The sequence below is a fragment of the Lissotriton vulgaris genome, chromosome 1_2 (genome assembly GCF_964263255.1).
Source record: "Lissotriton vulgaris chromosome 1_2, aLisVul1.2, whole genome shotgun sequence".
Lineage (NCBI taxonomy): Eukaryota > Metazoa > Chordata > Amphibia > Caudata > Salamandridae > Lissotriton > Lissotriton vulgaris.
The window spans coordinates 101,013,067-101,037,402 of NC_141686.1; the positions used below are offsets into that span (position 1 = coordinate 101,013,067).

Consider the following 24,336-nt stretch of genomic DNA (forward strand, 5'->3'; position numbering starts at 1 on the left):
CAGAAGACCCAGCAAACGTATTTCAAAGTTACTCTTCTAAGGATACCTTTGTACTTGACAGATCAATTTAATCCTACAGGTGCTCTAAAATGAAGAATGCATTTCACTCATCCTTGCAGAAAATCACACAGCCATCTATTCTAGGCTGCACAGAGTTTTCCGTCCTCTCCACCTGCTAGCTTGTTGTTGCAATATGTCGCAATTCTGGAGAATTGTCTGCTATGCTAGAATGCCCGGCCCAGTTCAAATGTTCATTGTACTTCCTGCAAAAATATCAAAAGAAAAACAAAGATTTGGTTTTGGAAAAATAATTCATTACCATCTTGTAAAAATCAAAACGTTCACATTTGAGTCAAAAAAAGAGAGGCTAGGTCTCACTATTTTGCTCAAGCTGTGTTACACCTACTGCTCTCAGGTGCTGTCCTGCTACCGATGGGCATGGAAGCTTTCGCCTGCTCTGTTTCCAGCCTGGGTCGGTGCACCTCTCATTACACAACCTGAAATTCTAGAGCTCCCTCTAGAACACCATATTGATACCCAACGTAGCATGGACACCTGATCAACACAGCTGAGTGCAGCCCAGAACCCCTGAGCTCAAGCAATCCACAAGCCTCAGCCTCCCAAGTAGCTAGGACAACAGGCACACGCCACCATGCCCGGCAAACACAGCACATGTCCTAATGATGAAATGCATTGCTTAAGTAAGGATAATGATAAAGTACGTGGTAATGAATTGATGGTATGCCAACCGTATTTAAAGAAAATCTATTTCACTATCCTGCAAAGAAAGAAAAATAATGTCTTATCAAGAAGCAGTGTGAATATGGGAAGGGCCTTTAAAAAAGATGTGGAGTTTCCTAAAGGAAAAGAAGAGGGTTGAACTGATTTAAGGGAGAGAGGAAGTAGGGTCAGAAAGTTTGTGAAGGGGATGTGAATACAATATAGATACTAGTATTTAGAGAGTGAGAGATAGGTAGAGGGAGAGAGGAGAAAGAAAGTGAGGGAGAAGAGCCAACTTAGGGCTGAGTTTCTCATTATCTGCCAGTGACTCCCTGTAGAACCTTACAGGCACAATTCAGGCTCTCCTGTAGCCATTCATCCCTTCTTGTTATGCCGAGCCAGCCAATGTTGAGAAAAGCAGCAAGGGTCACAATGATGGAAGACATCTGCCACATTGGAAGTTATAAAGTGGTATGGAGTGGGAGGGCTAGAAGAGTTATTATAAAGAATGAATATGCGTCATTCTGTTCTCTAGCCTCAACAGCTTCAAGAGAGTAACTCTTGCTGGCCAAGAAGACCAATGTCAGTTCAGCTTGAGCAGGTGAAAGCTTGCCTGATTCTGCAAAAGGATGAGATTACGCTTTTGGGTTAGAAGTGGTTGCGGGCTACTGCATACTAAGAAACCGTTTATTGAGGTCCGGTTGGTTTATTCGATCTTCTCCCACCTCAAAATCAGCTGCTAATTCAGTGTTCTATACCAATGAGCTATTTTTGTCCTCCCTGCCCCTTCCAGCGAATGGGTCCCCCTGACTAACAAAAGTGATTCAAACAGATTTGTATACCTTTTCATAGGAGACTTCGTGACGTATTTTATACTGTGCCAATGCAAGGTAGATTGAGTAATGATCTGGACAGCCCCATACTGGAGAACTGCAGCGCCTGTCAACCTGATCCCTTCTGCTGGTATTGTTAAACAACATCAAGATTTAAAAGTATTAAACCGCAAGAGTTGGCTGGAGTAAGGCCGAAGGCTCCAATGTTTGGGAGTTGCACAGTTCTCAGTCTTTTCATGTTTCTCTCAAAGAGCGAAGGGCCCTCTTATTTCTCCTTCTCATTCATATATGGAATTGAATGAGGGCTAATCAAAAAATGAATTAGAGCTGGACGTAGGAATGCAGCAGAAGACCCAGCAAATGCATTTCAAAGTTGCTCTTCTAAGGATACCTTTGTACTTGACAGATCAATTTAATCCTACAGGTGCTCTAAAATGAAGAATGCATTTCAGTCATCCTTGCAGAAAATCACACAGCTATCTATTCTAGGCTGCACAGAGTTTTCCGTCCTCTCCACCTGCTAGCTTGTTGTTGCAATATGTCGCAATTCTGGAGAATTGTCTGCTATGCTAGAATGCCCGGCCCAGTTCAAATGTTCATTGTACTTCCTGCAAAAATATCAAAAGAAAAACAAAGATTTGGTTTTGGAAAAATAATTCATTACCATCTTGTAAAAATCAAAACGTTCACATTTGAGTCAAAAAAAGAGAGGCTAGGTCTCACTATTTCGCTCAAGCTGTGTTACACCTACTGCTCTCAGGTGCTGTCCTGCTACCGATGGGCATGGAAGCTTTGGCCTGCTCTGTTTCCAACCTGGGTCGGTGCACCTCTCATTACACAACCTGAAATTCTAGAGCTCCCTCTAGAACACCATATTGATACCCAACGTAGCATGGACACCTGATCAACACAGCTGAGTGCAGCCCAGAACCCCTGAGCTCAAGCAATCCACAAGCCTCAGCCTCCCAAGTAGCTAGGACAACAGGCACACGCCACCATGCCCGGCAAACACAGCACATGTCCTAAGGATGAAATGCATTGCTTAAGTAAGGATAATGATAAAGTACGGTGTAATGAATTGATGGTATGCCAACCGTATTTAAAGAAAATCTATTTCACTATCCTGCAAAGAAAGAAAAATAATGTCTTATCAAGAAGCAGTGTGAATATGGGAAGGGCCTTTAAAAAAGATGTGGAGTTTCCTAAAGGAAAAGAAGAGGGTTGAACTGATTTAAGGGAGAGAGGAAGTAGGGTCAGAAAGTTTGTGAAGGGGATGTGAATACAATATAGATACTAGTATTTAGAGAGTGAGAGATAGGTAGAGGGAGAGAGGAGAAAGAAAGTGAGGGAGAAGAGCCAACTTAGGGCTGAGTTTCTCATTATCTGCCAGTGACTCCCTGTAGAACCTTACAGGCACAATTCAGGCTCTCCTGTAGCCATTCATCCCTTCTTGTTATGCCGAGCCAGCCAATGTTGAGAAAAGCAGCAAGGGTCACAATGATGGAAGACATCTGCCACATTGGAAGTTATAAAGTGGTATGGAGTGGGAGGGCTAGAAGAGTTATTATAAAGAATGAATATGCGTCATTCTGTTCTCTAGCCTCAACAGCTTCAAGAGAGTAACTCTTGCTGGCCGAGAAGACCAATGTCAGTTCAGCTTGAGCACGTGAAAGCTTGCCTGATTCTGCAAAAGAATGAGATTACGCTTTTGGGTTAGAAGTGGTTGCGGGCTACTGCATACTAAGAAACTGTTTATTGAGGTCCGGTTGGATTACTCGATCTTCTCCCACCTCAAAATCAGCTGTTAATTCAGTGTTCTATACCAATGAGCTATTTTTGTCCTCCCTGCCCCTTCCAGCGAATGGGTCCCCCTGACTAACAAAAGTGATTCAAACAGATTTGTATACCTTTTCATAGGAGACTTCATGACGTATTTTATACTGTGCCAATGCAAGGTAGATTGAGTAATGATCTGGACAGCCCCATACTGGAGAACTGCAGCGCCTGTCAACCTGATCCCTTCTGCTGGTATTGTTAAACAACATCAAGATTTAAAAGTATTAAACCGCAAGAGTTGGCTGGAGTAAGGCCGAAGGCTCCAATGTTTGGGAGTTGCACAGTTCTCAGTCTTTTCATGTTTCTCTCAAAGAGCGAAGGGCCCTCTTATTTCTCCTTCTCATTCATATATGGAATTGAATGAGGGCTAATCAAAAAATGAATTAGAGCTGGACGTAGGAATGCAGCAGAAGACCCAGCAAATGCATTTCAAAGTTGCTCTTCTAAGGATACTTTTGTACTTGACAGATCAATTTAATCCTACAGGTGCTCTAAAATGAAGAATGCATTTCAGTCATCCTTGCAGAAAATCACACAGCCATCTATTCTAGGCTGCACAGAGTTTTCCGTCCTCTCCACCTGCTAGCTTGTTGTTGCAATATGTCGCAATTCTGGAGAATTGTCTGCTATGCTAGAATGCCCGGCCCAGTTCAAATGTTCATTGTACTTCCTGCAAAAATATCAAAAGAAAAACAAAGATTTGGTTTTGGAAAAATAATTCATTACCATCTTGTAAAAATCAAAACGTTCACATTTGAGTCAAAAAAAGAGAGGCTAGGTCTCACTACTTTGCTCAAGCTGTGTTACACCTACTGCTCTCAGGTGCTGTCCTGCTACCGATGGGCATGGAAGCTTTGGCCTGCTCTGTTTCCAGCCTGGGTCGGTGCACCTCTCATTACACAACCTGAAATTCTAGAGCTCCCTCTAGAACACCATATTGATACCCAACGTAGCATGGACACCTGATCAACACAGCTGAGTGCAGCCCAGAACCCCTGAGCTCAAGCAATCCACAAGCCTCAGCCTCCCAAGTAGCTAGGACAACAGGCACACGCCACCATGCCCGGCAAACACAGCACATGTCCTAATGATGAAATGCATTGCTTAAGTAAGGATAATGATAAAGTACGGTGTAATGAATTGATGGTATGCCAACCGTATTTAAAGAAAATCTATTTCACTATCCTGCAAAGAAAGAAAAATAATGTCTTATCAAGAAGCAGTGTGAATATGGGAAGGGCCTTTAAAAAAGATGTGGAGTTTCCTAAAGGAAAAGAAGAGGGTTGAACTGATTTAAGGGAGAGAGGAAGTAGGGTCATAAAGTTTGTGATGGGGATGTGAATACAATATAGATACTAGTATTTAGAGAGTGAGAGATAGGTAGAGGGAGAGAGGAGAAATAAAGTGAGGAGAAGAGCCAACTTAGGGCTGAGTTTCTCATTATCTGCCAGTGACTCCCTGTAGAACCTTACAGGCACAATTCAGGCTCTCCTGTAGCCATTCATCCCTTCTTGTTATGCCGAGCCAGCCAATGTTGAGAAAAGCAACAAGGGTCACAATGATGGAAGACATCTGCCACATTGGAAGTTATAAAGTGGTATGGAGTGGGAGGGCTAGAAGAGTTATTATAAAGAATGAATATGCGTCATTCTGTTCTCTAGCCTCAACAGCTTCAAGAGAGTAACTCTTGCTGGCCAAGAAGACCAATGTCAGTTCAGCTTGAGCAGGTGAAAGCTTGCCTGATTCTGCAAAAGGATGAGATTACGCTTTTGGGTTAGAAGTGGTTGCGGGCTACTGCATACTAAGAAACCGTTTATTGAGGTCCGGTTGGTTTATTCGATCTTCTCCCACCTCAAAATCAGCTGCTAATTCAGTGTTCTATACCAATGAGCTATTTTTGTCCTCCCTGCCCCTTCCAGCGAATGGGTCCCCCTGACTAACAAAAGTGATTCAAACAGATTTGTATACCTTTTCATAGGAGACTTCATGACGTATTTTATACTGTGCCAATGCAAGGTAGATTGAGTAATGATCTGGACAGCCCCATACTGGAGAACTGCAGCGCCTGTCAACCTGATCCCTTCTGCTGGTATTGTTAAACAACATCAAGATTTAAAAGTATTAAACCGCAAGAGTTGGCTGGAGTATGGCCGAAGGCTCCAATGTTTGGGAGTTGCACAGTTCTCAGTCTTTTCATGTTTCTCTCAAAGAGCGAAGGGCCCTCTTATTTCTCCTTCTCATTCATATATGGAATTGAATGAGGGCTAATCAAAAAATGAATTAGAGCTGGACGTAGGAATGCAGCAGAAGACCCAGCAAACGCATTTCAAAGTTACTCTTCTAAGGATACCTTTGTACTTGACAGATCAATTTAATCCTACAGGTGCTCTAAAATGAAGAATGCATTTCAGTCATCCTTGCAGAAAATCACACAGCCATCTATTCTAGGCTGCACAGAGTTTTCCGTCCTCTCCACCTGCTAGCTTGTTGTTGCAATATGTCGCAATTCTGGAGAATTTTCTGCTATGCTAGAATGCCCGGCCCAGTTCAAATGTTCATTGTACTTCCTGCAAAAATATCAAAAGAAAAACAAAGATTTGGTTTTGGAAAAATAATTCATTACCATCTTGTGAAAATAAAAACGTTCACATTTGAGTCAAAAAAAGAGAGGCTAGGTCTCACTATTTTGCTCAAGCTGTGTTACACCTACTGCTCTCAGGTGCTGTCCTGCTACCGATGGGCATGGAAGCTTTGGCCTGCTCTGTTTCCAGCCTGGGTCGGTGCACCTCTCTTTACACAACCTGAAATTCTAGAGCTCCCTCTAGAACACCATATTGATACCCAATGTAGCATGGACACCTGATCAACACAGCTGAGTGCAGCCCAGAACCCCTGAGCTCATGCAATCCACAAGCCTCAGCCTCCCAAGTAGCTAGGACAACAGGCACTTGCCACCATGCCTGGCAAATACAGCACATGTCCTAATGATGAAATGCATTGCTTAAGTAAGCATAATGATAAAGTACGGTGTAATGAATTGATGGTATGCCAACCGTATTTCAAGAAAATCTATTTCACTATCCTTCAAAGAAAGGAAAATAATGTCTTATCAAGAAGCAGTGTGAATATGGGAAGGGCCTTTAAAAAAGATGTGGAGTTTCCTAAAGGAAAAGAAGAGGGTTGAACTGATTTAAGGGAGAGAGGAAGTAGGGTCAGAAAGTTTGTGAAGGGGTTGTGAATACAATATAGATACTAGTATTTAGAGAGTGAGAGATAGGTAGAGGGAGAGAGGAGAAAGAAAGTGAGAGAGAAGAGCCAACTTAGGGCTGAGTTTCTCATTATCTGCCAGTGACTCCTTGTAGAACCTTACAGGCACAATTCAGGCTCTCCTGTAGCCATCCATCCCTTCTTGTTATGCCGAGCCAGCCAATGTTGAGAAAAGTAGCAAGGGTCACAATGATGGAAGACATCTGCAACATTGGAAGTTATAAAGTGGTATGGAGTGGGAGGGCTAGAAGAGTTATTATAAAGAATGAATACGCGTCATTCTGTTCTCTAGCCTCAACAGCTTCAAGAGAGGAACTCTTGCTGGCCGAGAAGACCAATGTCAGTTCAGCTTGAGCAGGTGAAAGCTTGCCTGATTCTGCAAAAGGATGAGATTACGCTTTTGGGTTAGAAGTGGTTGCGGGCTACTGCATACTAAGAAACCATTTATTGAGGTCCGGTTGGATTACTCGATCTTCTCCCACCTCAAAATCAGCTGCTAATTCAGTGTTCTATACCAATGAGCTATTTTTGTCCTCCCTGCCCCTTCCAGCGAATGGGTCCCCCTGACTAACAAAAGTGATTCAAACAGATTTGTATACCTTTTCATAGGAGACTTCATGACGTATTTTATACTGTGCCAATGCAAGGTAGATTCAGTAATGATCTGGACAGCCCCATACTGGAGAACTGCAGCGCCTGTCAACCTGATCCCTTCTGCTGGTATTGTTAAACAACATCAAGATTTAAAAGTATTAAACCGCAAGAGTTGGCTGGAGTAAGGCCGAAGGCTCCAATGTTTGGGAGTTGCACAGTTCTCAGTCTTTTCATGTTTCTCTCAAAGAGCGAAGGGCACTCTTATTTCTCCTTCTCATTCATATATGGAATTGAATGAGGGCTAATCAAAAAATGAATTAGAGCTGGACGTAGGAATGCAGCAGAAGACCCAGCAAATGCATTTCAAAGTTGCTCTTCTAAGGATACTTTTGTACTTGACAGATCAATTTAATCCTACAGGTGCTCTAAAATGAAGAATGCATTTCAGTCATTCTTGCAGAAAATCACACAGCCATCTATTCTAGGCTGCACAGAGTTTTCCGTCCTCTCCACCTGCTAGCTTGTTGTTGCAATATGTGTCAATTCTGGAGAATTGTCTGCTATGCTAGGATGCCCGGCCCTATTCAAATGTTCATTGTACTTCCTGCAAAAATATCAAAAGAAAAACAAAGATTTGGTTTTGGAAAAATAATTCATTACCATCTTGTAAAAATCAAAACGTTCACATTTGATTCAAAAAAAGAGAGTCTAGGTCTCACTATTTTGCTCAAGCTGTGTTACACCTACTGCTCTCCTGCTACCGATGGGCATGGAAGCTTTGGCCTGCTCTGTTTCCAGCCTGGGTTGGTGCACCTCTCAATACACAACCTGAAATTCTAGAGCTCCCTCTAGAACACCATATTGATACCCAACGTAGCATGGACACCTGATCAACACAGCTGAGTGCAGCCCAGAACCCCTGAGCTCAAGCAATCCACAAGCCTCAGCCTCCCAAGTAGCTAGGACAACAGGCACACGCCACCATGCCCGGCAAACACAGCACATGTCCTAATGATGAAATGCATTGCTTAAGTAAGGATAATGATAAAGTACGGTGTAATGAATTGATGGTATGCCAACCGTATTTCAAGAAAATCTATTTCACTATCCTGCAAAGAAAGGAAAATAATGTCTTATCAAGAAGCAGTGTGAATATGGGAAGGGCCTTTAAAAAGATGTGGAGTTTCCTAAAGGAAAAGAAGAGGGTTGAACTGATTTAAGGGAGAGAGGAAGTAGGGTCAGAAAGTTTGTGAAGGGGATGTGAATACAATATAGATACTAGTATTTAGTGAGTGAGAGATAGGTAGAGGGAGAGAGGAGAAAGAAAGTGAGGGAGAAGAGCCAACTTAGGGCTGAGTTTCTCATTATCTGCCAGTGACTCCCTGTAGAACCTTACAGGCACAATTCAGGCTCTTCTGTAGCCATCCATCCCTTCTTGTTATGCCGAGCCAGCCAATGTTGAGAAAAGCAGCAAGGGTCACAATGATGGAAGACATCTGCCACATTGGAAGTTATAAAGTGGTATGCAGTGGGAGGGCTAGAAGAGTTATTATAAAGAATGAATATGCGTCATTCTGTTCTCTAGCCTCAACAGCTTCAAGAGAGTAACTCTTGCTGGCCAAGAAGACCAATGTCAGTTCAGCTTGAGCAGGTGAAAGCTTGCCTGATTCTGCAAAAGGATGAGATTACGCTTTTGGGTTAGAAGTGGTTGCGGGCTACTGCATACTAAGAAACCGTTTATTGAGGTCCGGTTGGATTACTCGATCTTCTCCCACCTCAAAATCATCTGCTAATTCAGTGTTCTATACCAATGAGCTATTTTTGTCCTCCCTGCCCCTTCCAGCGAATGGGTCCCCCTGACTAACAAAAGTGATTCAAACAGATTTGTATACCTTTTCATAGGAGACTTCATGACGTATTTTATACTGTGCCAATGCAAGGTAGATTGAGTAATGATCTGGACAGCCCCATACTGGAGAACTGCAGCGCCTGTCAACCTGATCCCTTCTGCTGGTATTGTTAAACAACATCAAGATTTAAAAGTATTAAACCGCAAGAGTTGGCTGGAGTAAGGCCGAAGGCTCCAATGTTTGGGAGTTGCACAGTTCTCAGTCTTTTCATGTTTCTCTCAAAGAGCGAAGGGCCCTCTTATTTCTCCTTCTCATTCATATATGGAATTGAATGAGGGCTAATCAAAAAATGAATTAGAGCTGGACGTAGGAATGCAGCAGAAGACCCAGCAAATGCATTTCAAAGTTGCTCTTCTAAGGATACTTTTGTACTTGACAGATCAATTTAATCCTACAGGTGCTCTAAAATGAAGAATGCATTTCAGTCATTCTTGCAGAAAATCACACAGCCATCTATTCTAGGCTGCACAGAGTTTTCCGTCCTCTCCACCTGCTAGCTTGTTGTTGCAATATGTTGCAATTCTGGAGAATTGTATGCTCTGCTAGAATGCCCAGCCCTATTCAAATGTTCATTGTACTTCCTGCAAAAATATCAAAAGAAAAACAAAGATTTGGTTTTGGAAAAATAATTCATTACCATCTTGTAAAAATCAAAACGTTCACATTTGAGTCAAAAAAAGAGAGGCTAGGTCTCACTATTTTGCTCAAGCTGTGTTACACCTACTGCTCTCATGTGCTGTCCTGCTACTGATGGGCATGGAAGCTTTGGCCTGCTCTGTTTCCAGCCTGGGTCGGTGCACCTCTCATTATTCAACCTGAAATTCTAGAGCTCCCTCTAGAACACCATATTGATACCCAACGTAGCATGGACACCTGATCAACACAGCTGAGTGCAGCCCAGAACCCCTGAGCTCAAGCAATCCACAAGCCTCAGCCTCCCAAGTAGCTAGGACAACAGGCACACGCCACCATGCCCGGCAAACACAGCACATGTCCTAATGATGAAATGCATTGCTTAAGTAAGGATAATGATAAAGTACGGTGTAATGAATTGATGGTATGCCAACCGTATTTCAAGAAAATCTATTTCACTATCCTGCAAAGAAAGGAAAATAATGTCTTATCAAGAAGCAGTGTGAATATGGGAAGGGCCTTTAAAAAAGATGTGGAGTTTCCTAAAGGAAAAGAAGAGGGTTGAACTGATTTAAGGGAGAGAGGAAGTAGGGTCAGAAAGTTTGTGAAGGGGATGTGAATACAATATAGATACTAGTATTTAGTGAGTGAGAGATAGGTAGAGGGAGAGAGGAGAAAGAAAGTGAGGGAGAAGAGCCAACTTAGGGCTGAGTTTCTCATTATCTGCCAGTGACTCCCTGTAGAACCTTACAGGCACAATTCAAGCTCTCCTGTAGCCAACCATCCCTTCTTGTTATGCCGAGCCAGCCAATGTTGAGAAAAGCAGCAAGGGTCACAATGATGGAAGACATCTGCCACATTGGAAGTTATAAAGTGGTATGGAGTGGGAGGGCTAGAAGAGTTATTATAAAGAATGAATATGCGTCATTCTGTTCTCTAGCCTCAACAGCTTCAAGAGAGTAACACTTGCTGGCCAAGAAGACCAATGTCAGTTCAGCTTGAGCAGGTGAAAGCTTGCCTGATTCTGCAAAAGGATGAGATTACGCTTTTGGGTTAGAAGTGGTTGCGGGCTACTGCATACTAAGAAACCGTTTATTGAGGTCCGGTTGGATTACTCAATCTTCTCCCACCTCAAAATCAGCTGTTAATTCAGTGTTCTATACCAATGAGCTATTTTTGTCCTCCCTGCCCCTTCCAGCGAATGGGTCCCCCTGACTAACAAAAGTGATTCAAACAGATTTGTATACCTTTTCATAGGAGACTTCATGACGTATTTTATACTGTGCCAATGCAAGGTAGATTGAGTAATGATCTGGACAGCCCCATACTGGAGAACTGCAGCGCCTGTCAACCTGATCCCTTCTGCTGGTATTGTTAAACAACATCAAGATTTAAAAGTATTAAACCGCAAGAGTTGACTGGAGTAAGGCCGAAGGCTCCAATGTTTGGGAGTTGCACAGTTCTCAGTCTTTTCATGTTTCTCTCAAAGAGCGAAGGGCCCTCTTATTTCTCCTTCTCATTCATATATGGAATTGAATGAGGGCTAATCAAAAAATGAATTAGAGCTGGACGTAGGAATGCAGCAGAAGACCCAGCAAACGCATTTCAAAGTTGCTCTTCTAAGGATACCTTTGTACTTGACAGATCAATTTAATCCTACAGGTGCTCTAAAATGAAGAATGCATTTCAGTCATCCTTGCAGAAAATCACACAGCCATCTATTCTAGGCTGCACAGAGTTTTCCGTCCTCTCCACCTGCTAGCTTGTTGTTGCAATATGTCGCAATTCTGGAGAATTGTCTGCTATGCTAGAATGCCCGGCCCAGTTCAAATGTTCATTGTACTTCCTGCAAAAATATCAAAAGAAAAACAAAGATTTGGTTTTGGAAAAATAATTCATTACCATCTTGTAAAAATCAAAACGTTCACATTTGAGTCAAAAAAAGAGAGGCTAGGTCTCACTATTTTGCTCAAGCTGTGTTACACCTACTGCTCTCAGGTGCTGTCCTGCTACCGATGGGCATGGAAGCTTTGGCCTGCTCTGTTTCCAGCCTGGGTCGGTGCACCTCTCATTACACAACCTGAAATTCTAGAGCTCCCTCTAGAACACCATATTGATACCCAACGTAGCATGGACACCTGATCAACACAGCTGAGTGCAGCCCAGAACCCCTGAGCTCAAGCAATCCACAAGCCTCAGCCTCCCAAGTAGCTAGGACAACAGGCACACGCCACCTTGCCCGGCAAACACAGCACATGTCCTAATGATGAAATGCATTGCTTAAGTAAGGATAATGATAAAGTACGGTGTAATGAATTGATGGTATGCCAACCGTATTTAAAGAAAATCTATTTCACTATCCTGCAAAGAAAGAAAAATAATGTCTTATCAAGAAGCAGTGTGAATATGGGAAGGGCCTTTAAAAAAGATGTGGAGTTTCCTAAAGGAAAAGAAGAGGGTTGAACTGATTTAAGGGAGAGAGGAAGTAGGGTCAGAAAGTTTGTGAAGGGGATGTGAATACAATATAGATACTAGTATTTAGAGAGTGAGAGATAGGTAGAGGGAGAGAGGAGAAAGAAAGTGAGGGAAAAGAGCCAACTTAGGGCTGAGTTTCTCATTATCTGCCAGTGACTCCCTGTAGAACCTTACAGGCACAATTCAGGCTCTCCTGTAGCCATTCATCCCTTCTTGTTATGCCGAGCCAGCCAATGTTGAGAAAAGCAGCAAGGGTCACAATGATGGAAGACATCTGCCACATTGGAAGTTATAAAGTGGTATGGAGTGGGAGGGCTAGAAGAGTTAATATAAAGAATGAATATGCGTCATTCTGTTCTCTAGCCTCAACAGCTTCAAGAGAGTAACTCTTGCTGGCCAAGAAGACCAATGTCAGTTCAGCTTGAGCAGGTGAAAGCTTGCCTGATTCTGCAAAAGGATGAGATTACGCTTTTGGGTTAGAAGTGGTTGCGGGCTACTGCATACTAAGAAACCGTTTATTGAGGTCCGGTTGGTTTATTCGATCTTCTCCCACCTCAAAATCAGCTGCTAATTCAGTGTTCTATACCAATGAGCTATTTTTGTCCACCCTGCCCCTTCCAGCGAATGGGTCCCCCTGACTAACAAAAGTGATTCAAACAGATTTGTATACCTTTTCATAGGAGACTTCATGACGTATTTTATACTGTGCCAATGCAAGGTAGATTGAGTAATGATCTGGACAGCCCCATACTGGAGAACTGCAGCGCCTGTCAACCTGATCCCTTCTGCTGGTATTGTTAAACAACATCAAGATTTAAAAGTATTAAACCGCAAGAGTTGGCTGGAGTATGGCCGAAGGCTCCAATGTTTGGGAGTTGCACAGTTCTCAGTCTTTTCATGTTTCTCTCAAAGAGCGAAGGGCCCTCTTATTTCTCCTTCTCATTCATATATGGAATTGAATGAGGGCTAATCAAAAAATCAATTAGAGCTGGACGTAGGAATGCAGCAGAAGACCCAGCAAACGCATTTCAAAGTTACTCTTCTAAGGATACCTTTGTACTTGACAGATCAATTTAATCCTACAGGTGCTCTAAAATGAAGAATGCATTTCAGTCATCCTTGCAGAAAATCACACAGCCATCTATTCTAGGCTGCACAGAGTTTTCCGTCCTCTCCACCTGCTAGCTTGTTGTTGCAATATGTCGCAATTCTGGAGAATTGTCTGCTATGCTAGAATGCCCGGCCCAGTTCAAATGTTCATTGTACTTCCTGCAAAAATATCAAAAGAAAAACAAAGATTTGGTTTTGGAAAAATAATTCATTACCATCTTGTAAAAATCAAAACGTTCACATTTGAGTCAAAAAAAGAGAGGCTAGGTCTCACTATTTTGCTCAAGCTGTGTTACACCTACTGCTCTCAGGTGCTGTCCTGCTACCGATGGGCATGGAAGCTTTGGCCTGCTCTGTTTCCAGCCTGGGTTGGTGCACCTCTCAATACACAACCTGAAATTCTAGAGCTCCCTCTAGAACACCATATTGATACCCAACGTAGCATGGACACCTGATCAACACAGCTGAGTGCAGCCCAGAACCCCTGAGCTCAAGCAATCCACAAGCCTCAGCCTCCCAAGTAGCTAGGACAACAGGCACACGCCACCATGCCCGGCAAACACAGCACATGTCCTAATGATGAAATGCATTGCTTAAGTAAGGATAATGATAAAGTACGGTGTAATGAATTGATGGTATGCCAACCGTATTTAAAGAAAATCTATTTCACTATCCTGCAAAGAAAGAAAAATAATGTCTTATCAAGAAGCAGTGTGAATATGGGAAGGGCCTTTAAAAAAGATGTGGAGTTTCCTAAAGGAAAAGAAGAGGTTTGAACTGATTTAAGGGAGAGAGGAAGTAGGGTCAGAAAGTTTGTGAAGGGGATGTGAATACAATATAGATACTAGTATTTAGAGAGTGAGAGATAGGTAGAGGGAGAGAGGAGAAAGAAAGTGAGGGAGAAGAGCCAACTTAGGGCTGAGTTTCTCATTATCTGCCAGTGACTCCCTGTAGAACCTTACAGGCACAATTCAGGCTCTCCTGTAGCCATTCATCCCTTCTTGTTATGCCGAGCCAGCCAATGTTGAGAAAAGCAGCAAGGGTCACAATGATGGAAGACATCTGCCACATTGGAAGTTATAAAGTGGTATGGAGTGGGAGGGCTAGAAGAGTTATTATAAAGAATGAATATGCGTCATTCTGTTCTCTAGCCTCAACAGCTTCAAGAGAGTAACTCTTGCTGGCCAAGAAGACCAATGTCAGTTCAGCTTGAGCAGGTGAAAGCTTGCCTGATTCTGCAAAAAGATGAGATTACGCTTTTGGGTTAGAAGTGGTTGCGGGCTACTGCATACTAAGAAACCGTTTATTGAGGTCCGGTTGGTTTATTCGATCTTCTCCCACCTCAAAATCAGCTGCTAATTCAGTGTTCTATACCAATGAGCTATTTTTGTCCTCCCTGCCCCTTCCAGCGAATGGGTCCCCCTGACTAACAAAAGTGATTCAAACAGATTTGTATACCTTTTCATAGGAGACTTCGTGACGTATTTTATACTGTGCCAATGCAAGGTAGATTGAGTAATGATCTGGACAGCCCCATACTGGAGAACTGCAGCGCCTGTCAACCTGATCCCTTCTGCTGGTATTGTTAAACAACATCAAGATTTAAAAGTATTAAACCGCAAGAGTTGGCTGGAGTAAGGCCGAAGGCTCCAATGTTTGGGAGTTGCACAGTTCTCAGTCTTTTCATGTTTCTCTCAAAGAGCGAAGGGCCCTCTTATTTCTCCTTCTCATTCATATATGGAATTGAATGAGGGCTAATCAAAAAATGAATTAGAGCTGGACGTAGGAATGCAGCAGAAGACCCAGCAAACGCATTTCAAAGTTACTCTTCTAAGGATACCTTTGTACTTGACAGGTCAATTTAATCCTACAGGTGCTCTAAAATGAAGAATGCATTTCACTCATCCTTGCAGAAAATCACACAGCCATCTATTCTAGGCTGCACAGAGTTTTCCGTCCTCTCCACCTGCTAGCTTGTTGTTGCAATATGTCGCAATTCTGGAGAATTGTCTGCTATGCTAGAATGCCCGGCCCAGTTCAAATGTTCATTGTACTTCCTGCAAAAATATCAAAAGAAAAACAAAGATTTGGTTTTGGAAAAATAATTCATTACCATCTTGTAAAAATCAAAACGTTCACATTTGAGTCAAAAAAAGAGAGGCTAGGTCTCACTATTTTGCTCAAGCTGTGTTACACCTACTGCTCTCAGGTGCTGTCCTGCTACCGATGGGCATCGAAGCTTTGGCCTGCTCTGTTTCCAGCCTGGGTCGGTGCACCTCTCATTACACAACCTGAAATTCTAGAGCTCCCTCTAGAACACCATATTGATACCCAACGTAGCATGGACACCTGATCAACACAGCTGAGTGCAGCCCAGAACCCCTGAGCTCAAGCAATCCACAAGCCTCAGCCTCCCAAGTAGCTAGGACAACAGGCACACGCCACCATGCCCGGCAAACACAGCACATGTCCTAATGATGAAATGCATTGCTTAAGTAAGGATAATGATAAAGTACGGTGTAATGAATTGATGGTATGCCAACCGTATTTAAAGAAAATCTATTTCACTATCCTGCAAAGAAAGAAAAATAATGTCTTATCAAGAAGCAGTTTGAATATGGGAAGGGCCTTTAAAAAAGATGTGGAGTTTCCTAAAGGAAAAGAAGAGGGTTGAACTGATTTAAGGGAGAGAGGAAGTAGGGTCAGAAAGTTTGTGAAGGGGATGTGAATACAATATAGATACTAGTATTTAGAGAGTGAGAGATAGGTAGAGGGAGAGAGGAGAAAGAAAGTGAGGGAGAAGAGCCAACTTAGGGCTGAGTTTCTCATTATCTGCCAGTGACTCCCTGTAGAACCTTACAGGCACAATTCAGGCTCTCCTGTAGCCATTCATCCCTTCTTGTTATGCCGAGCCAGCCAATGTTGAGAAAAGCAGCAAGGGTCACAATGATGGAAGACATCTGCCACATTGGAAGTTATAAAGTGGTATGGAGTGGGAGGGCTAGAAGAGTTATTATAAAGAATGAATATGCGTCATTCTGTTCTCTAGCCTCAACAGCTTCAAGAGAGTAACTCTTGCTGGCCGAGAAGACCAATGTCAGTTCAGCTTGAGCAGGTGAAAGCTTGCCTGATTCTGCAAAAGGATGAGATTACGCTTTTGGGTTAGAAGTGGTTGCGGGCTACTGCATACTAAGAAACCGTTTATTGAGGTCCGGTTGGATTACTCGATCTTCTCCCACCTCAAAATCAGCTGTTAATTCAGTGTTCTATACCAATGAGCTATTTTTGTCCTCCCTGCCCCTTCCAGCGAATGGGTCCCCCTGACCAACAAAAGTGATTCAAACAGATTTGTATACCTTTTCATAGGAGACTTCATGACGTATTTTATACTGTGCCAATGCAAGGTAGATTGAGTAATGATCTGGACAGCCCCATACTGGAGAACTGCAGCGCCTGTCAACCTGATCCCTTCTGCTGGTATTGTTAAACAACATCAAGATTTAAAAGTATTAAACCGCAAGAGTTGGCTGGAGTAAGGCCGAAGGCTCCAATGTTTGGGAGTTGCACAGTTCTCAGTCTTTTCATGTTTCTCTCAAAGAGCGAAGGGCCCTCTTATTTCTCCTTCTCATTCATATATGGAATTGAATGAGGGCTAATCAAAAAATGAATTAGAGCTGGACGTAGGAATGCAGCAGAAGACCCAGCAAACGCATTTCAAAGTTGCTCTTCTAAGGATACCTTTGTACTTGACAGATCAATTTAATCCTACAGGTGCTCTAAAATGAAGAATGCATTTCAGTCATCCTTGCAGAAAATCACACAGCCATCTATTCTAGGCTGCACAGAGTTTTCCGTCCTCTCCACCTGCTAGCTTGTTGTTGCAATATGTCGCAATTCTGGAGAATTGTCTGCTATGCTAGAATGCCCGGCCCAGTTCAAATGTTCATTGTACTTCCTGCAAAAATATCAAAAGAAAAACAAAGATTTGGTTTTGGAAAAATAATTCATTACCATCTTGTAAAAATCAAAACGTTCACATTTGAGTCAAAAAAAGAGAGGCTAGGTCTCACTATTTTGCTCAAGCTGTGTTACACCTACTGCTCTCAGGTGCTGTCCTGCTACCGATGGGCATGGAAGCTTTGGCCTGCTCTGTTTCCAGCCTGGGTCGGTGCACCTCTCATTACACAACCTGAAATTCTAGAGCTCCCTCTAGAACACCATATTGATACCCAACGTAGCATGGACACTTGATCAACACAGCTGAGTGCAGCCCAGAACCCCTGAGCTCAAGCAATCCACAAGCCTCAGCCTCCCAAGTAGCTAGGACAACAGGCACACGCCACCTTGCCCGGCAAACACAGCACATGTCCTAATGATGAAATGCATTGCTTAAGTAAGGATAATGATAAAGTACGGTGTAATGAATTGATGGTATGCTAACCGTATTTAAAGAAAATCTATTTCACTATCCTGCAAAGAAAGAAAAATAATGTCTTATCAAGAAGCAGTGTGAATATGGGAAGGGCCTTTAAAAAAGATGTGGAGTTTCCTAAAGGAAAAGAAGAGGGTTGAACTGATTTAAGGGAGAGAGGAAGTAGGGTCAGAAAGTTTGTGAAGGGGATGTGAATACAATATAGATACTAGTATTTAGAGAGTGAGAGATAGGTAGAGGGAGAGAGGAGAAAGAAAGTGAGGGAGAAGAGCCAACTTAGGGCTGAGTTTCTCATTATCTGCCAGTGACTCCCTGTAGAACCTTACAGGCACAATTCAGGCTCTCCTGTAGCCATTCATCCCTTCTTGTTATGCCGAGCCAGCCAATGTTGAGAAAAGCAGCAAGGGTCACAATGATGGAAGACATCTGCCGCATTGGAAGTTATAAAGTGGTATGGAGTGGGAGGGCTAGAAGAGTTATTATAAAGAATGAATATGCGTCATTCTGTTCTCTAGCCTCAACAGCTTCAAGAGAGTAACTCTTGCTGGCCAAGAAGACCAATGTCAGTTCAGCTTGAGCAGGTGAAAGCTTGCCTGATTCTGCAAAAGGATGAGATTACGCTTTTGGGTTAGAAGTGGTTGCGGGCTACTGCATACTAAGAAACCGTTTATTGAGGTCCGGTTGGTTTATTCGATCTTCTCCCACCTCAAAATCAGCTGCTAATTCAGTGTTCTATACCAATGAGCTATTTTTGTCCTCCCTGCCCCTTCCAGCGAATGGGTCCCCCTGACTAACAAAAGTGATTCAAACAGATTTGTATACCTTTTCATAGGAGACTTCATGACGTATTTTATACTGTGCCAATGCAAGGTAGATTGAGTAATGATCTGGACAGCCCCATACTGGAGAACTGCAGCGCCTGTCAACCTGATCCCTTCTGCTGGTATTGTTAAACAACATCAAGATTTAAAAGTATTAAACCGCAAGAGTTGGCTGGAGTATGGCCGAAGGCTCCAATGTTTGGGAGTTGCACAGTTCTCAGTCTTTTCATGTTTCTCTCAAAGAGCGAAGGGCCCTCTTATTTCTCCTTCTCATTCATATATGGAATTGAATGAGGGCTAATCAAAAAATGAATTAGAGCTGGACGTAGGAATGCAGCAGAAGACCCAGCAAACGCATTTCAAAGTTGCTCTTCTAAGGATACCTTTGTACTTGACAGATCAATTTAATCCTACAGGTGCTCTAAAATGAAGAATGCATTTCAGTCATCCTTGCAGAAAATCACACAGCCATCTATTCTAGGCTGCACAGAGTTTTCCGTCCTCTCCACCTGCTAGCTTGTTGTTGCAATATGTCGCAATTCTGGAGAATTGTCTGCTATGCTAGAATGCCCGGCCCAGTTCAAATGTTCATTGTACTTCCTGCAAAAATATCAAAAGAAAAACAAAGATTTGGTTTTGGAAAAATAATTCATTACCATCTTGTAAAAATCAAAACGTTCACATTTGAGTCAAAAAAAGAGAGGCTAGGTCTCACTATTTTGCTCAAGCTGTGTTACACCTACTGCTCTCAGGTGCTGTCCTGCTACCGATGGGCATGGAAGCTTTGGCCTGCTCTGTTTCCAGCCTGGGTCGGTGCACCTCTCATTACACAACCTGAAATTCTAGAGCTCCCTCTAGAACACCATATTGATACCCAACGTAGCATGGACACCTGATCAACACAGCTGAGTGCAGCCCAGAACCCCTGAGCTCAAGCAATCCACAAGCCTCAGCCTCCCAAGTAGCTAGGACAACAGGCACACGCCACCATGCCCGGCAAACACAGCACATGTCCTAATGATGAAATGCATTGCTTAAGTAAGGATAATGATAAAGTACGGTGTAATGAATTGATGGTATGCCAACCGTATTTAAAGAAAATCTATTTCACTATCCTGCAAAGAAAGAAAAATAATGTCTTATCAAGAAGCAGTGTGAATATGGGAAGGGCCTTTAAAAAAGATGTGGAGTTTCCTAAAGGAAAAGAAGAGGGTTGAACTGATTTAAGGGAGAGAGGAAGTAGGGTCAGAAAGTTTGTGAAGGGGATGTGAATACAATATAGATACTAGTATTTAGAGAGTGAGAGATAGGTAGAGGGAGAGAGGAGAAAGAAAGTGAGGGAGAAGAGCCAACTTAGGGCTGAGTTTCTCATTATCTGCCAGTGACTCCCTGTAGAACCTTACAGGCACAATTCAGGCTCTCCTGTAGCCATTCATCCCTTCTTGTTATGCTGAGCCAGCCAATGTTGAGAAAAGCAGCAAGGGTCACAATGATGGAAGACATCTGCCACATTGGAAGTTATAAAGTGGTATGGAGTGGGAGGGCTAGAAGAGTTATTATAAAGAATGAATATGCGTCATTCTGTTCTCTAGCCTCAACAGCTTCAAGAGAGTAACTCTTGCTGGCCAAGAAGACCAATGTCAGTTCAGCTTGAGCAGGTGAAAGCTTGCCTGATTCTGCAAAAGGATGAGATTACGCTTTTGGGTTAGAAGTGGTTGCGGGCTACTGCATACTAAGAAACCGTTTATTGAGGTCCGGTTGGTTTATTCGATCTTCTCCCACCTCAAAATCAGCTGCTAATTCAGTGTTCTATACCAATGAGCTATTTTTGTCCTCCCTGCCCCTTCCAGCGAATGGGTCCCCCTGACTAACAAAAGTGATTCAAACAGATTTGTATACCTTTTCATAGGAGACTTCATGACGTATTTTATACTGTGCCAATGCAAGGTAGATTGAGTAATGATCTGGACAGCCCCATACTGGAGAACTGCAGCGCCTGTCAACCTGATCCCTTCTGCTGGTATTGTTAAACAACATCAAGATTTAAAAGTATTAAACCGCAAGAGTTGGCTGGAGTATGGCCGAAGGCTCCAATGTTTGGGAGTTGCACAGTTCTCAGTCTTTTCATGTTTCTCTCAAAGAGCGAAGGGCCCTCTTATTTCTCCTTCTCATTCATATATGGAATTGAATGAGGGCTAATCAAAAAATGAATTAAAGCTGGACGTAGGAATGCAGCAGAAGACCCAGCAAACGCATTTCAAAGTTACTCTTCTAAGGATACCTTTGTACTTGACAGATCAATTTAATCCTACAGGTGCTCTAAAATGAAGAATGCATTTCAGTCATCCTTGCAGAAAATCACACAGCCATCTATTCTAGGCTGCACAGAGTTTTCCGTCCTCTCCACCTGCTAGCTTGTTGTTGCAATATGTCGCAATTCTGGAGAATTGTCTGCTATGCTAGAATGCCCGGCCCAGTTCAAATGTTCATTGTACTTCCTGCAAAAATATCAAAAGAAAAACAAAGATTTGGTTTTGGAAAAATAATTCATTACCATCTTGTGAAAATCAAAACGTTCACATTTGAGTCAAAAAAAGAGAGGCTAGGTCTCACTATTTTGCTCAAGCTGTGTTACACCTACTGCTCTCAGGTGCTGTCCTGCTACCGATGGGCATGGAAGCTTTGGCCTGCTCTGTTTCCAGCCTGGGTCGGTGCACCTCTCTTTACACAACCTGAAATTCTAGAGCTCCCTCTAGAACACCATATTGATACCCAATGTAGCATGGACACCTGATCAACACAGCTGAGTGCAGCCCAGAACCCCTGAGCTCATGCAATCCACAAGCCTCAGCCTCCCAAGTAGCTAGGACAACAGGCACACGCCACCATGCCTGGCAAATACAGCACATGTCCTAATGATGAAATGCATTGCTTAAGTAAGCATAATGATAAAGTACGGTGTAATGAATTGATGGTATGCCAACCGTATTTCAAGAAAATCTATTTCACTATCCTTCAAAGAAAGGAAAATAATGTCTTATCAAGAAGCAGTGTGAATATGGGAAGGGCCTTTAAAAAAGATGTGGAGTTTCCTAAAGGAAAAGAAGAGGGTTGAACTGATTTAAGGGAGAGAGGAAGTAGGGTCAGAAAGTTTGTGAAGGGGATGTGAATACAATATAGATACTAGTATTTAGTGAGTGAGAGATAGGTAGAGGGAGAGAGGAGAAAGAAAGTGAGGGAGAAGAGCCAACTTAGGGCTGAGTTTCTCATTATCTGCCAGTGACTCCCTGTAGAACCTTACAGGCACAATTCAGGCTCTCCTGTAGCCATCCATCCCTTCTTGTTATGCCGAGCCAGCCAATGTCGAGAAAAGCAGCAAGGGTCACAATGATGGAAGACATCTGCCACATTGGAAGTTATAAAGTGGTATGGAGTGGGAGGGCTAGAAGAGTTATTATAAAGAATGAATATGCGTCATTCTGTTCTCTAGCCTCAACAGCTTCAAGAGAGTAACTCTTGCTGGCCAAGAAGACCAATGTCAGTTCAGCTTGAGCAGGTAAAAGCTTGCCTGATTCTGCAAAAGGATGAGATTACGCTTTTGGGTTAGAAGTGGTTGCGGGCTACTGCATACTAAGAAACCGTTTATTGAGGTCCGGTTGGATTACTCGATCTTCTCCCACCTCAAAATCAGCTGTTAATTCAGTGTTCTATACCAATGAGCTATTTTTGTCCTCCCTGCCCCTTCCAGCGAATGGGTCCCCCTGACTAACAAAAGTGATTCAAACAGATTTGTATACCTTTTCATAGGAGACTTCATGACGTATTTTATACTGTGCCAATGCAAGGTAGATTGAGTAATGATCTGGACAGCCCCATACTGGAGAACTGCAGCGCCTGTCAACCTGATCCCTTCTGCTGGTATTGTTAAACAACATCAAGATTTGAAAGTATTAAACCGCAAGAGTTGGCTGGAGTAAGGCCGAAGGCTCCAATGTTTGGGAGTTGCACAGTTCTCAGTCTTTTCATGTTTCTCTCAAAGAGCGAAGGGCCCTCTTATTTCTCCTTCTCATTCATATATGGAATTGAATGAGGGCTAATCAAAAAATGAATTAGAGCTGGACGTAGGAATGCAGCAGAAGACCCAGCAAACACATTTCAAAGTTGCTCTTCTAAGGATACCTTTGTACTTGACAGATCAATTTAATCCTACAGGTGCTCTAAAATGAAGAATGCATTTCAGTCATCCTTGCAGAAAATCACACAGCCATCTATTCTAGGCTGCACAGAGTTTTCAGTTCACTCCACCTGCTAGCTTGTTGTTGCAATATGTCGCAATTCTGGAGAATTGTCTGCTATGCTAGAATGCCCGGCCCAGTTCAAATGTTCATTATACTTCCTGCAAAAATATCAAAAGAAAAACAAAGATTTGGTTTTGGAAAAATAATTCATTACCATCTTGTAAAAATCAAAACGTTCACATTTGAGTCAAAAAAAGAGAGGCTAGGTCTCACTATTTTGCTCAAGCTGTGTTACACCTACTGCTCTCAGGTGCTGTCCTGCTACCGATGGGCATGGACATTTCGGCCTGCTCTGTTTCCAGCCTGGGTCGGTGCACCTCTCATTACACAACCTGAAATTCTAGAGCTCCCTCTAGAACACCATATTGATACCCAACGTAGCATGGACACCTGATCAACACAGCAGAGTGCAGCCCAGAACCCCTGAGCTCAAGCAATCCACAAGCCTCAGCCTCCCAAGTAGGTAGGACAACAGGCACACGCCACCATGCCCGGCAAACACAGCACATGTCCTAATGATGAAATGCATTGCTTAAGTAAGGATAATGATAAAGTACGGTGTAATGAATTGATGGTATGCCAACCGTATTTCAAGAAAATCTATTTCACTATCCTTCAAAGAAAGGAAAATAATGTCTTATCAAGAAGCAGTGTGAATATGGGAAGGGCCTTTAAAAAAGATGTGGAGTTTCCTAAAGGAAAAGAAGAGGGTTGAACTGATTTAAGGGAGAGAGGAAGTAGGGTCAAAAAGTTTGTGAAGGGGTTGTGAATACAATATAGATACTAGTATTTAGATAGTGAGAGATAGGTAGAGGGAGAGAGGAGAAAGAAAGTGAGAGAGAAGAGCCAACTTAGGGCTGAGTTTCTCATTATCTGCCAGTGACTCCCTGTAGAACCTTACAGGCACAATTCAGGCTCTCCTGTAGCCATCCATCCCTTCTTGTTATGCCGAGCCAGCCAATGTTGAGAAAAGTAGCAAGGGTCACAATGATGGAAGACATCTGCAACATTGGAAGTTATAAAGTGGTATGGAGTGGGAGGGCTAGAAGAGTTATTATAAAGAATGAATACGCGTCATTCTGTTCTCTAGCCTCAACAGCTTCAAGAGAGGAACTCTTGCTGGCCGAGAAGACCAATGTCAGTTCAGCTTGAGCAGGTGAAAGCTTGCCTGATTCTGCAAAAGGATGAGATTACGCTTTTGGGTTAGAAGTGGTTGCGGGCTACTGCATACTAAGAAACCATTTATTGAGGTCCGGTTGGATTACTCGATCTTCTCCCACCTCAAAATCAGCTGCTAATTCAGTGTTCTATACCAATGAGCTATTTTTGTCCTCCCTGCCCCTTCCAGCGAATGGGTCCCCCTGACTAACAAAAGTGATTCAAACAGATTTGTATACCTTTTCATAG

The 24,336-nt window shown here is 42.8% G+C and overlaps 13 non-coding genes across 13 annotated transcripts; all 13 read right to left on the reverse strand.

The window, feature by feature from the left end:
* Window positions 1-361: 361 nt before the first annotated feature.
* Window positions 362-661, reverse strand: LOC147734383 (signal recognition particle RNA). Its single transcript, XR_015308037.1, has one exon.
* A 1,598-nt stretch (window positions 662-2,259) lies between these two features.
* LOC147734384 (signal recognition particle RNA) lies at window positions 2,260-2,559 on the reverse strand. The gene has a single exon (XR_015307898.1).
* Window positions 2,560-4,157: 1,598 nt separating this feature from the next.
* LOC147734385 (signal recognition particle RNA) lies at window positions 4,158-4,457 on the reverse strand. The gene has a single exon (XR_015307932.1).
* Window positions 4,458-6,054: 1,597 nt separating this feature from the next.
* On the reverse strand, window positions 6,055-6,354 carry LOC147734386 (signal recognition particle RNA). Its single transcript, XR_015307746.1, has one exon.
* Window positions 6,355-7,952: 1,598 nt separating this feature from the next.
* On the reverse strand, window positions 7,953-8,242 carry LOC147734387 (signal recognition particle RNA). The gene has a single exon (XR_015307812.1).
* A 1,597-nt stretch (window positions 8,243-9,839) lies between these two features.
* Window positions 9,840-10,139, reverse strand: LOC147734388 (signal recognition particle RNA). The gene has a single exon (XR_015308183.1).
* A 1,598-nt stretch (window positions 10,140-11,737) lies between these two features.
* LOC147734389 (signal recognition particle RNA) lies at window positions 11,738-12,037 on the reverse strand. The gene has a single exon (XR_015307917.1).
* Window positions 12,038-13,635: 1,598 nt separating this feature from the next.
* Window positions 13,636-13,935, reverse strand: LOC147734390 (signal recognition particle RNA). Its single transcript, XR_015308179.1, has one exon.
* A 1,598-nt stretch (window positions 13,936-15,533) lies between these two features.
* Window positions 15,534-15,833, reverse strand: LOC147734391 (signal recognition particle RNA). Its single transcript, XR_015307993.1, has one exon.
* Window positions 15,834-17,431: 1,598 nt separating this feature from the next.
* Window positions 17,432-17,731, reverse strand: LOC147734392 (signal recognition particle RNA). Its single transcript, XR_015308070.1, has one exon.
* Window positions 17,732-19,329: 1,598 nt separating this feature from the next.
* LOC147734393 (signal recognition particle RNA) lies at window positions 19,330-19,629 on the reverse strand. Its single transcript, XR_015307845.1, has one exon.
* Window positions 19,630-21,227: 1,598 nt separating this feature from the next.
* Window positions 21,228-21,527, reverse strand: LOC147734394 (signal recognition particle RNA). Its single transcript, XR_015308282.1, has one exon.
* A 1,598-nt stretch (window positions 21,528-23,125) lies between these two features.
* LOC147734395 (signal recognition particle RNA) lies at window positions 23,126-23,425 on the reverse strand. The gene has a single exon (XR_015308097.1).
* Window positions 23,426-24,336: the final 911 nt, after the last annotated feature.